This window comes from Platichthys flesus, chromosome 20 (assembly GCF_949316205.1).
Source record: "Platichthys flesus chromosome 20, fPlaFle2.1, whole genome shotgun sequence".
In the NCBI taxonomy this organism is placed as follows: Eukaryota; Metazoa; Chordata; class Actinopteri; order Pleuronectiformes; family Pleuronectidae; genus Platichthys; species Platichthys flesus.
This window is the reverse complement of record NC_084964.1, coordinates 17348313-17360359: the sequence shown is the minus strand read 5'-3', so window position 1 is coordinate 17360359 and position 12047 is coordinate 17348313. Positions and strand designations below refer to the sequence as shown.

Genomic DNA, 12047 nt, shown 5'->3' with positions numbered 1-12047 from the left:
TTGCACTTTGTCTGTTCCTCAGTAAACATACATATCACTTCATAACTTTAGTGTTAGAAGATTTGAATGAAATTTGCTGTTAATAATTAATAATTAGTTTACTAACAGATATTTTAACACATTTATCCTTTACATTAAATCATAATTATTTTAATTATCTAATTAATAAACAGTAAAACTGACTTTTTATATATTTTCTGACATGTCAAACTTAAAAGTTTTAGATTTCACTATTTAGAAAGTAAAAAACAATAAATAACAACAAGTTGAAAGAGGAATAATAATTACACCAGAGTAGATTTAAAATAAAGTTTATTATATAAAAAAGTGAATTGTGCAAAGTTCATCAAAACTTTGTATTGTTTTTTTTAATTAATTTTGTTCACAGCCTTAAATATTCAAAAGTGTCGGGGATTTGTTTTCATGTTTTTCGCGACAGAAGAGAAACTTTTGAGAAACTTTGGTCCTCGTGGAGGAGTGGGTTCAGTCCCCCCCCATCCAAGTTGAATTTGTGATTGATTTCATGTGTCACTGTGTGTGTGTGTGAGTGTGTGTGTGTTCACATTTCCACAGGCCGGTGGGGACTAAGCTCCCCGTCTCCGAGGCTTCTCTGTCTAATGGGGCATCGCCAACATGCAGCTCTGTTATTAAGACGGATTAGAGCCGTGATGAAAGGTTACCTGAGTGTCTCAGGAGGTGTAATTCACCTTCTGATTGAGTTAACACAGCACACAGCACCCACTCAAAGCCCACGGACAAAACTTTTACTCTCGCTCACCGACAACCCCCCCCCGGGGCAGCCTCGACTAACTCACCCCCTCTCCTCCCTCGCCCCCTTAAACCACTCTGGCTCTCTCCCATCTCCCACTCACACACCTCCCTCTTTGTGCCTCTCTGAGAGTGAACACTCTCTTTTCGCCATCACTCTTTCACACCCCTCTGTTTACCTATTCATCCATTGTGGGGGGTTTATATCCATGAGGATCCCATCTATCCCGAGGAGTTGCCAAGATTCCCTGGAATTTGGACCGTGCCTCCGAGGACGGGCCCCAGTGCCGCTTTCCCCCCGTAACGCTGTCCATTTAAAACAGAGGCCGCTCTGAATTTGCGAGGAAGAGGAATAAATAAGTGTTAGAACCGGAGAGCGGCTCCCTCTGCAGGAGTCCATCTTGTCAGCTCTCCTCCCCGACGTCTCAGAGTCCTGCCGCTCGTAGCCTCTGTGTGTGTGTTTGGTGGAGAAGCTATTGATTGTTGGCCTGCGTGGAGACATTCGTCAAAACCAGGAGGAGGTCGGTCTGATTGCACCGCAGAGAACCTGACGGGCTCTTCGTCAAACTCGTCACTTGGGTTTCAAGGCTGTGACAGCTTCAAGGCTGCGAGGACGTGAGACATGTTGAGAAACAATCACCAAGTCCTGCAGCCACGTTTAATTCTCCTTCAAACTAAAATGAAATATAAAGAACAACCTGTCGGTGTTTGTGCAAAACAAGGATTCCTGTGTCTAATCGCTGTGTCCAATTCCCCTGAATTATGCCCTTCCCTCCATTAGCAACAGTGAATAAAACGTGGAAGCTTCCGTCTCGGGAGACTCTTTGTTTATTGTCGTTTGGGGGGGGGGGGGTGATATGTGTGTCCTCAGCGTGAATCACTCGTCTCCGTCCCCGATGGGAATGTGCGGAACATACTTTTAACACCTCTAAGCTCCTAAATGTGACGTGGCAACATCTAGGACTCGTCTTTTTCCAGCTTTCCCAGGAATTATACTTGTCTGGCTCGCTGTGGGAATTTTCCATCAAGTCAGTCACACACCCGAGCCGGTGATGAAGAAAGAAATCTGTAATTTATAGAGACGTGGCTGACAGAGCAAGAAACACTCTGAAGGTTTTAAATGTTTCACTTCACTTGTAATTTGCCCAAATCTGCATTTATTTACTTATAAATAGGACCTTTATTTATCTAATGTTAGTAAATCTGCTCATGTGAGATGTGATTAGTTTTGCTGAATGCCAAAAAGGTTATGTTGTCACCCCTGTTCCTATTGTTTGTAAGATAACACAAAATCCACAGCACAGATTTCCATGAAACTTGGTGGAAGGATGTGGGAGGGGTCAGGGAAGAAGCTATTAAAGTTAAGTGTGGATCCGGATCATAGGTCAAGCTCAGGAATTATTTTACCATCTTCAACATTGCGCGATAGGACGTTTTTCAAATTTGTAAGAATTTTAATTTATAGACTTATTTAGAAGACACATTTTTATAGGCTAAGTGTGTTTGTGCTCTACTGAGTGACACTCTAGATTACTTAATTAATATATTGTCCATTTTCCAGAAGTCCCAGTTGTGTACTCTTGGTAAAAATCCGGCCTTTTGTCGAACGTGCCCGGTTCCGCCTGCTCAGCTCAGCCAGTGTTCCGTTTCACTACACATTTCTCAGTTGTGTATCCTTACAACCACACACAACCTGTTGGGCTTTTGTAGGGGAAATGGACACTCGGAGTGAACAAGGAGGTCAAGCACAAACAGTGTAAACCGAAGGGGAGGTCCAGGCTTTGGAGTAGTGGCGATTATGTTTAAGGTCTACTTGGGTTACTGAACGCCCAGTTTCTACTTGTCTAGACCCGGCCAGCCCAGTCCCTGTTTGATGTCTGCAGCCCGGTTGGATCAGGCTTCAGCAGATAGATCCCTTAATGGGTTAATTATCCTTCAAAAAACACGTGTGACCCATTAGAGACGAGGACAAGGTGTCTCCAGATCGGCCACACGTATATTTAACTAGGTACAAACAAACATTCAATACACACTCATTAAAAACCAAGATTCTCACACACACCTCTCTGAACTTGGTAAGGAAATAAACAGGATATCAGCAAAAACCTCTTTGTAAAGTTGATCAGAGTTGTTGTTTCCCTCGTCTGCTTCTATTCTAAAGTCTCCCTCATGTGTTTCACTTGTTTGAAACCATGAGAAACCCAAATGAAAAGATCATGCCCGGCTAGAAACTCTGAAAAAGTCACGTTGAATTAGGGGTTCCCCTGTTCATAAAGCTGGCCTCGTTTGAAAGGATGCTCTGTAATGGTAATAAAAACAAAAAGGGTCTTAATCATACAGTCAAAGCAGTGGTCCAGTGTGTAGCCGGGTGTGTGTGTTTGTGTGGACTGGGAGGCACGGCAGCTTCAGATGAGGATGCACACGGAAGAAATAAAAGACTTCAGGCCAGTTTGTCCGAATACAAATCGAGGCAAAATCCACAAATGTAAAGATTCGTATTTATTTATTCATTTGTGATTCGAATTTTTCCTTTTATTGTACAACAGATTTGTCAAGTTGTGTTGAATGTGTAAAGAAATGAGGCCGGTGTCCAAGTTTTTTTCATAAATGCTGGCTTGGTTTTACAGTGGGTGTCAGTTAATTGGGTGGCAGAGTTTAAACTGTGGCCTTGTTCGCTGCTGCCTGACGCTCTCATGGTGACGTGCGGGGGGGGGGGGGACCAGTGGAAACCATGACACAACTCTAACTGGGAGAGGCTCGATGTTAACGGTCAAAAAGGAGAAAAGTGTTACTGACGACTTCTTCAGCTGGTGGACTTACAGGATAATGAAGTTGTTGTGTAGCAGTCACTTTGTAACAGCGGGGCCTATAAACGTCCAAACCGAGAATCGTACGACACACGACACAAGTTCTGAAGTCTGTGCACATGTTTATTGTGTATCTGCACCAGGTGGTCATAACAAAACCACACAGCCGCTGAAACACAAGGCCAAATTTAACTGTGTGTGTGTCTGTGTGTGTGTACTATAATTCCATATTTATGTCAGCACACAAACTGCAAGCACCTCCTGTTGCCCTTGGTTGTAATCTGGCTAAGGAAACAGGAATGACATGTTCCTCAAAGTGTCAAATAGAGCAAGTGGGTTCAAAATAGTTTTCACCCACTCTATAACCTGACTCTAACATCTCTCTCTCACCTATCTGGATTTATGTAACAGTATGAGCCAGAATCATAAGAAACATCCTGGAATGTATTTTTTTCTGGTGTTATTTATCTGAGAGTGCAGAACCCTTAAAAAGCTGCATCTCCACGGCCTCTTTAGAAGAGACTTTGAAGGGAGATATTTGTTTTAGAATTTCTCCACCGCACAGTCGAGATTTTAAAAACAGATTTAACTCATTTCCCCCTGATTCACCCCCCGTTTGATTTATCCTGTTTTTGCCTCTACGTTGGAAAATACCAGGCTGTAATGGAATATACTTAGAGATCCCTCAAACTGGTTATGGGTTGGTAATGGTTTTTAATTTAATTCAACATGTTCGAGCATGAAACAGGATGTTGGAATTAGACTTAGTTTTAGAAGGGAGAGTGTTTTTTTTAAATATTGGGACATTAAATCCGGCAGGTTTACCTTCAAGTCCTTTTCAAAATAAAGCGTTCAACTCTCTGTACTTAGAAAACTTAATAAACGTTTACCAAAATGCTGTTTTCTTGATGATAATAAGAGGAGCACAACTCCATGTGCTGACACAAGGGCAGGTCTGTGGATGGCAGGTGGAGCAGGGGAGGCCTGGTGGAGGTGGGGGGGGGGGTCAGGGTGTGGGTTGCAGAGGGCGCGCACACAGCGGACGTAACGTGATCACCAGAGACCTCCTGAACATTAGCTCCGAGCTGCCTTTGGATCGGGAAAGTGATTATCGTGGGGTATAATTGTAAAACCGAGAAGGCCACCCCCCTTGCTGAAGGAACGCAACCCCGCTAACGACTGCAGTCCCCCCCCCACACACACACACACCCACACTCACTCGCCAACTCCTTGACCTCCGCCACCCTTTCCGACATCTTCGCGTGCCCTTAGCAGCTGACCCCAGGAGGCCCCATGCAGGGGGGAGGTAGATAGAAGCCAGGGAGACTATCCACAGAAGTGCCTGTCAGCAGCTGCCCTCTGGCATCCGGGGAATCTGCCCCCCTGATGGTTGGGTGAGGACAGGCAGCAGGTGCAGGGTCCTCCGCCGACACCACCTGGATCTCCACCAGATGCTAACACCTGATGAGTTCACCTGACACACCTAAAATAAGTTAGTTGGAAAGTTTAAGGCGGTTGGTGCGGTGCAAATATCTCAGGTGTCAGGGATCAGGAACTCCGGGGGGCTTTGATGAGCACGTGAAGAAATGGAGTGTGATTGATGGCGGTCAGCAGGGGTCGTGTCGAGGCCCGCCGCAGAACGTGCCACCCTCGCAGTTCACAATGCCAACAGATGGTTCCGCAACATTGAGATCAGGTTGCGATGTTTCTAGGTTTCGAGTTGTTTATTCACTTTTGGGTTTGTGTGTACACACTCGTCAGAAACCTGTTTGACCCCGTCGGGTTTCCGAGGCCCCCGCTCAGCTTAGCAGCTGTCGGCCCTTTTATGAGGCATTAGCCCCCAAACATTATGAAGCATTTATTCTGGGATTCATATTTCAAATGCAGCACGGGGGGTCACTTTTTATTGTGCTTTGGAAAATGGAAATACGTTGCTCTGGAAAGCTGAAATACACAGTAATCATTTCAGTCGTATCGAATTTGATCAACTGTGACGTTAACGTTTTCTGAAGCTGAGAGTTTTGACCTTTTTCCAGACGTTGAGTTTCACGTGCTCAGTTTTCTGCTTTCGGCCGTGATACCTGAAGAGCTCTACTAGTTTAGCGTTTTTCAAGCAATGCCCACGAACCTCAGTGATTTATTTCCCTGAACTTCATGGAAACCTGCCAGGTAATGTTTTCTAATATCACAGCAGTTTGTGCCCCTCAGGCTCTTTATACAAGCAGCACGACTGAAATAGGAGAAAAAGGAAGAATCATGTTAGCAATTTTCTTCCTGTTCTAGATTTCTGTTCCTCTTGTGTTTCATTCTTTTCCTTCTTGGCAGTCCGAGGTTGATGGAAGTTAAGTGTTATCCTTCCACAAACAAAGAGAGACTGTAACCCTATCATTTGACACCGGGCGAGTCAGGGGGCTTCATACCGAGCGGCTGCAGCTCTCCTCGCAGCAGCGAACTAAACAAAACCGCAGAAAACAAACCACCAGAATTCAAGCACATCAAGACTTTCAGAGGATTTGCCAGAGTGCTTTAGGATTTTCAGAATTAAGCAGCCAAACCCATGTTATTTGGGCACAGAGGGGCTTTGGTAAATGATGCATGGACGGAGCATATACGTGTTACAGCCCTCAGTGGTGCGGATTGGCAGGGGCAGACCAACGCCTCAGCGTGATGGATCTCTCTTTCCCATCTCACAGGCAACAGCTTTATCACAGGACAGGGAGCCCCTCCGTATTTTCCACCAGAGACAGAGACAGACCCGGCGTGAGGGAGAAGCCGAGCTGTGGAAAGCCTGGGAACCAATAAAAAGAAGGAAGCCCTCTCTCCTCCTGGGTCCTCCATTTTCCGTTCCAACTGTAGTGTTTTCTTTACCACATTTTTTTTTCCCCTCTGGCACACATCTCATTCCTATATTTCAAGTCCCCCCGTAAAAATTAAAAAACATTCAAGTGTTTACTACTCGAGGAAGCTCGTCTTTCCAGCCCCTTGACTTCCATTCACTTAGCAGGGAAGTCTTTTACCCCTTTCAAGGGTCTTTTAAAGGTTTACTGACCAAACATGGAATTGTTTTCCTTTAATGCTTGTGTGCTCAAAGGCACAAGGGCTGCGACACGCTTGCCATGTGTGCTATCTGCAGCTGCCTGTGTGGCGATAGGATGGCACCGAGCATCCTGTTTTCTGTGGCTCCAGCAGGGCAGGGCCGGTGCCAGTCGCCTTGGCAGAGTCCAGCCCTGCAGACATGGACAGAGGCAATGCCAGACAGCACCTCAGGCACAACCTCTATGTGACTGCCCAACCTCTGTCTCCATGCAAAACACGGAATTATACCGGAGCCAAGACCGAGACATTTGTGTGTGTGTGGCTCTATCGAAAATTAGGGATTGGCATTGGCCGACAAAGAGGCCAACGCGTTATTTCCTCAGATGTTATTTTCAAGCTTTCAGCACCAGTGCTCTGATGTGTTCTGTATATTCCTGCTAGATGGGGAAACAAAGAGTCGCGTGGTGGCGATGACTGAAATAAAACATGCTGCAGATTAGGGTTTGGCAGCGCCGCACGCCACCATCCAGAAATCCTGCACAATTTTTTGAAACAGCTCATAAGGGAGGTGGTGAATGGAGTGGGAATGACAGAGTGGCATTAAATCTGCCCTGAGAGATGTTTCATTCAAACACGAGTGCTGCGGATCCTCCACCTGGTTCCTCGAGTTGAAATCCAGCTGTTCAAACAAACACTCAAAAGTCTATTGTGTTTCGAATGAAGCGAGATTGTGTTGCACAAAAGAGACGTGCACGGCGCCATGCAGCCTGTTTTCTCTTTACACAGCATCGATTAAAACGTATTAGAGATATTTTTTGAACTCACTCAGAGCAGTTTCTCTCTTTCATCGAGTCATTACAACTCCAGCTGCTCTATTTTTAATTTCCACCTCCGTTTTTATGAAAAGAAGGTGTACGGCTTTTTTCTAACTACCCCCCCCCCCAAGTGTCAGGCTGCTTGATTAAGGAGAGGAATGTGTTAGAAAATGAGTTTGCCAACCCCAGACCCGTTTATTGATAGATGGAGTGCAACAGCACAGTCTGCGTCTTTCTGCATAAAGATGGAGGAGGGTGATAAAGGGTGTGTGTGGCGCGGAGGCCGTGATTGATATGCCCACAGAGGAGGGCAGGGAAGCCACCCAGTAATTCAATTAATCTTAACCTGCACACCAGTAATTGCTACTGTAACTAGCTCCGACTGTACATTAGACAGGAGGGAAATTGCTGTCGAAAGGAACGCGTCCGGCTAATAGAAGCAGGAAGCTCTGGAGTTGCACAAAGGGGCTTCTTCTTCTTTACTGTTATCCTTTTTCCCAGAGATTAGTATTTGCATGTTAATGAGAGGAGCAAGGGAAGGGGGGGGGGGGAGTTGAGGTTGAACTATGCCAGAAAAACTCTGGGGCCAAACAATTCACTGTCTTCTCAGCAGCAACATTCAAAGAAATAGTTCAACATGAACACAGACCAAATCTAGAGTAGTCTTACATTTGTTGAAATATTCTTTATTTTCTTTCTTGCTAGTGCTTAAGATGCAAGAAGCTTCTCCACTTCCTCCCAACTATCCCGAATTTGAAATTTCTCAGATAAGAACGCTGCCATCTTGTGTCAGTTGGAGCCAGAGTCTGTGCAGCAGCCATCAGGGACAAACTGGAAAGACAGCATGGGCACATTTTGCACAAAGGGGCTTCTCCTTCTTTACTATTATCCTCTCTATCCAGAGATGAGTTTTAGCATGTTAATGAGGGGGGGAGGGGGAGTACGAGAAAAGTTGGAGATGAACTATGACAGAAAAACTGTGGGGCCAAACTATTCACTGTCTTCTCAGCAGCAACGTTCAAAGAAACAGTTCAACATGAATAAAAAACAAATCTAGAGTAGACTTACTTTTGTTGAAATATGCTTATTTTCTTTCTTGCTAGTTCTTAGCTCGCGTCATTTGGAGCCAGAGTCTGTGCAGCAGCGATCAGGGAACTGTTGATACATCGGGCAAACTGGAAAGACACAATGGGCACATTTTGTAATCCTAAACTTCCTGAAGGGAAATTGAAATGCAGGCTTGAAACATTCTCTATCGGCTCCACTGATCCCACCGGGTCTTTGTTTCTCTGCTCCTTTGTGTCCAGCTCATGTTGAACTCACGTAACAAAAAGCCGACGTATTGTCAGAAATCCTTTGAACACACCCTTGGGAAATTGATCCTGTTGTTTTCCTGCAGGGGCAAGGCGGCGGTTTGAAGGTGTTGACCTGTAGAGAAAAGAAGACACGACTTCTTTATGAGCTGATTTTATGCATTCTCTGGAAACTGGACACCTCGAGAACAGCGCTTAAATCAAGTTTACAGTAAAAATCTATTTTCCTTTGTTTCTTTGTCGTCAAACTCCGTCTCGGCCGCCCTCTGAGAAGTGTGAGTTCCCGTGCGTTCAAGCTCCCGATCCACTGCCAAACATTTGTAGAAACCTGACCCAGTTATATCAATGCCTTATGTTTCATTTCTGCATTATTTCAGTGCGGTGTATTTATGCAGCTGGCTGGTTCTGGGTCAGCCTCGGTCAGCTTGCAGGGTGCAGGGTGCATCAACACTGTGGAGAACTTGACGTGAGCCCGAGTCATTTTAAGCGTTAAACATGTGGTGTGGCTGCGGCTCATTATGTCATTATGTTGTCAGAGCGATTGTTAATTCTGACATCTTTGATTCAAGCAGTCACATCCTCCTCTGCGGTCACATCGGGAGGAGGAGGAGGAGGAGGAGGAGGAGGAGGAGGAGGAGGAGGAGGAGGAAGCTGGTTATTAAGAGCCAATCACCAGCATGGACAGATGTGCGAGATAGGAGCTGGAGAGTCTTCACTGTGAAGTCGGTTTCGTGTGCAGCCGCCTCCTCTGACACACCCCCACATCAATTATTAATCCAGCCAATTAGCAGGGCTGCATTATTCACCAGGAAGCTGTGATCACATCCATTAACAGCGCCGCCTCGCCTCACTGTGGCGCTTCCCATGAAGCCCTCCCACAGTCTCCCCCCCCCACCCGGTGGAAGTATTTGACCACCGAATTCTGTTTCCAGCATTTTCATTCATTCATTCCTCCATCACCACTGTGCCAGCTCTGGCTCCAAATTATGTCAAAATGTCCAGAAGGCAGAAACGTGTATACAGATTATTTTGGCTTTGTTTTTACACAACAGGAAGAAGTGGAAACTCTTTTTCTATTTTCACACCACAGCACCTGTTACTGTGTGAAATGTAAACATTAAAGACAACAGGAGCAAAATCTGAATTTCACTAAACTGGTTTTCATTATTTATTGGTTCAACTAAATGAATAGAACTTCCATCCATCTTCATCTGATCTAACATGATTAGCACTGTAGCCTGTCGCTGTTTACAAACGAGAACGTTGTTATTGTTCCATCTTTAGCTCTGAGGAGGAAGAGGAAGTCATATTCTTTTCTCCGGCTGTTTCCCACAGAGCTGTGATTGCTTGTCACTGGGATTCATGGCCCCACAAATCGCTGAAAAGAATCACTTCCTGTTATTCCTTGTGTTTACCGGAACACACAGGCCGGTAAACACACGAACCGCGCATTGGATAAATAGTGATTTATTCTCATTTGCTTATCTGCTTAATTGATGTCCCCCAGGTCCCCCCCCCCCCCCGACAGCCATGATTTCATTACACAAACAATTTAGAGAAGTTTGATTAACACAAATGAGAGTTCAGGGCCCCCACTTGTTTACATGATGCTCCTACACGTTGACTCCGGCTCCACCCTTGTTCCACAGTCATTAATAAGCACTCAATAGACAGTAGCAAAACATTTTTTTTTAATTATTACTCAATTAATCACAATGAACGCTGTTCTGCTCTTTTGCTTTGATTAGATTTGTTTTGTTTTGTTGTGATCACCTCGCTGTGATTCAACATGCGTCTCCCACCTTGCTGAGCTCCAGTCCACTGGGACGAGCAGATATGAAGCTGGTTTTAAAATCCTCACGCTCAACCTGATTCTCATTGTGGCCGTGGAGATGCCATCATATTGATTTTGTAGTTTCAGATTCACAGCGAGCACTTGATTCACGGCCCCTCTGAGACAACTGAGTGTAATTAGGCTCATATGGTCGAGGGTTCACGCCACCGTCACCTCGGCTGTGGTTCTGTGCTTTGTTCCTCCCACCCAATGTAGTGTGAGCACTTAAACACACGTGCACATGCACTGGAGAGCACACATGCATGCACACGCAAGTCTCACACACACACACACACAGACACACACACAGACTCTGTGGCTGTCGCGGGCAGGTCTGTTTCTGACATACCATTTATTACATCATGTTATTTTCCACTCAGCCCAGCAGCAGCAGCAGCAGCAGTGAATATTCCCTTTCACCGCGCGGCTCCTGCTCTTATGTTTCATTTCTCTTTCTCGTATCCAACTGGCTTTTAAAGCAGGGGTCGGTCCTGGCAAGGCGTAAATCCAGCACGAGGGATTCACCCCCCCCCCATCTCCCACAAAGCTTTCTACTCCTGGCAATCGAGTGCCAGGGAGCGTTTCTAGCTCTCGGTCTCTCTGATGAACTCTTGGATGCACATGACAACAGAATTGCACTTTAGAGGAGCGTGTTTGAACAAATGGGTGAATGTACGAACACGCACACGCAGACACGTACAGGGACACGCACCGTCACACAACCATAGTGTGTTTGCACTCACACATATCACAACATTTTGCAGCGGGAGATTCTGTAAATTAAATGATGTATTATGATATATATATATATATATATATATATATATATATATATATATATATATATATTTGTTTACAGCACATCGACGTCTGTCCTTATCATCAAAAGGCTCTTTAATCTTCTTATTCTCTTTTTCATCCTGAGATATTAGGTTTTTCAGTTTCCTCCAACTCCTGCTCTATTCTCACATTGTCTCACTCGGCTCATTTATCCAGAGTTTTTATTCGGAGGCTGGCCCGAGAGATTCTGCAGACCATCCACAGCATCTGACTCGGAACATTCACGTTCTCACATGCAGCTCCTCCAGATAGTGTCAGGGGATCACCCGGAGTTCAGTGTTTGAGAGCAGCTACACAAATATAGATGCTGCAGCAGTTGTTTGCGACACTTTCACTTTTGCGTCACCCCCATTTATCCTGCAGGTTTTTCTATTGCATTACAGCCCCATAATGTAAATGCAAATGTGATTGAAAGTGGTTCATAATAGCCTCCATTCCACTGTCATGAATATGAATGGAATTAATATGCATTTCGTTTTGCTTAGCTTCTCTTCTCCGCCGCTGTGTGTTCTGGTGAAGGATGGTGCACACCCGGCCCCTCCTCGCCATTGTCTTTGCACTCTATTCATTTGTTTTCTAATTGTGATTTGGATGGACCACATTTATTCACGCCGCGGCCTCCCTCTGCATGTGC

At 45.2% G+C, this 12047-nt stretch overlaps 1 protein-coding gene across 1 annotated transcript in view; it reads left to right on the top strand.

The window, feature by feature from the left end:
• LOC133931858 (heparan sulfate glucosamine 3-O-sulfotransferase 3A1-like) overlaps window positions 1–12047 on the top strand; it is a 29544-nt gene that overhangs the window by 1311 nt on the left and 16186 nt on the right. The window lies entirely within an intron of this gene.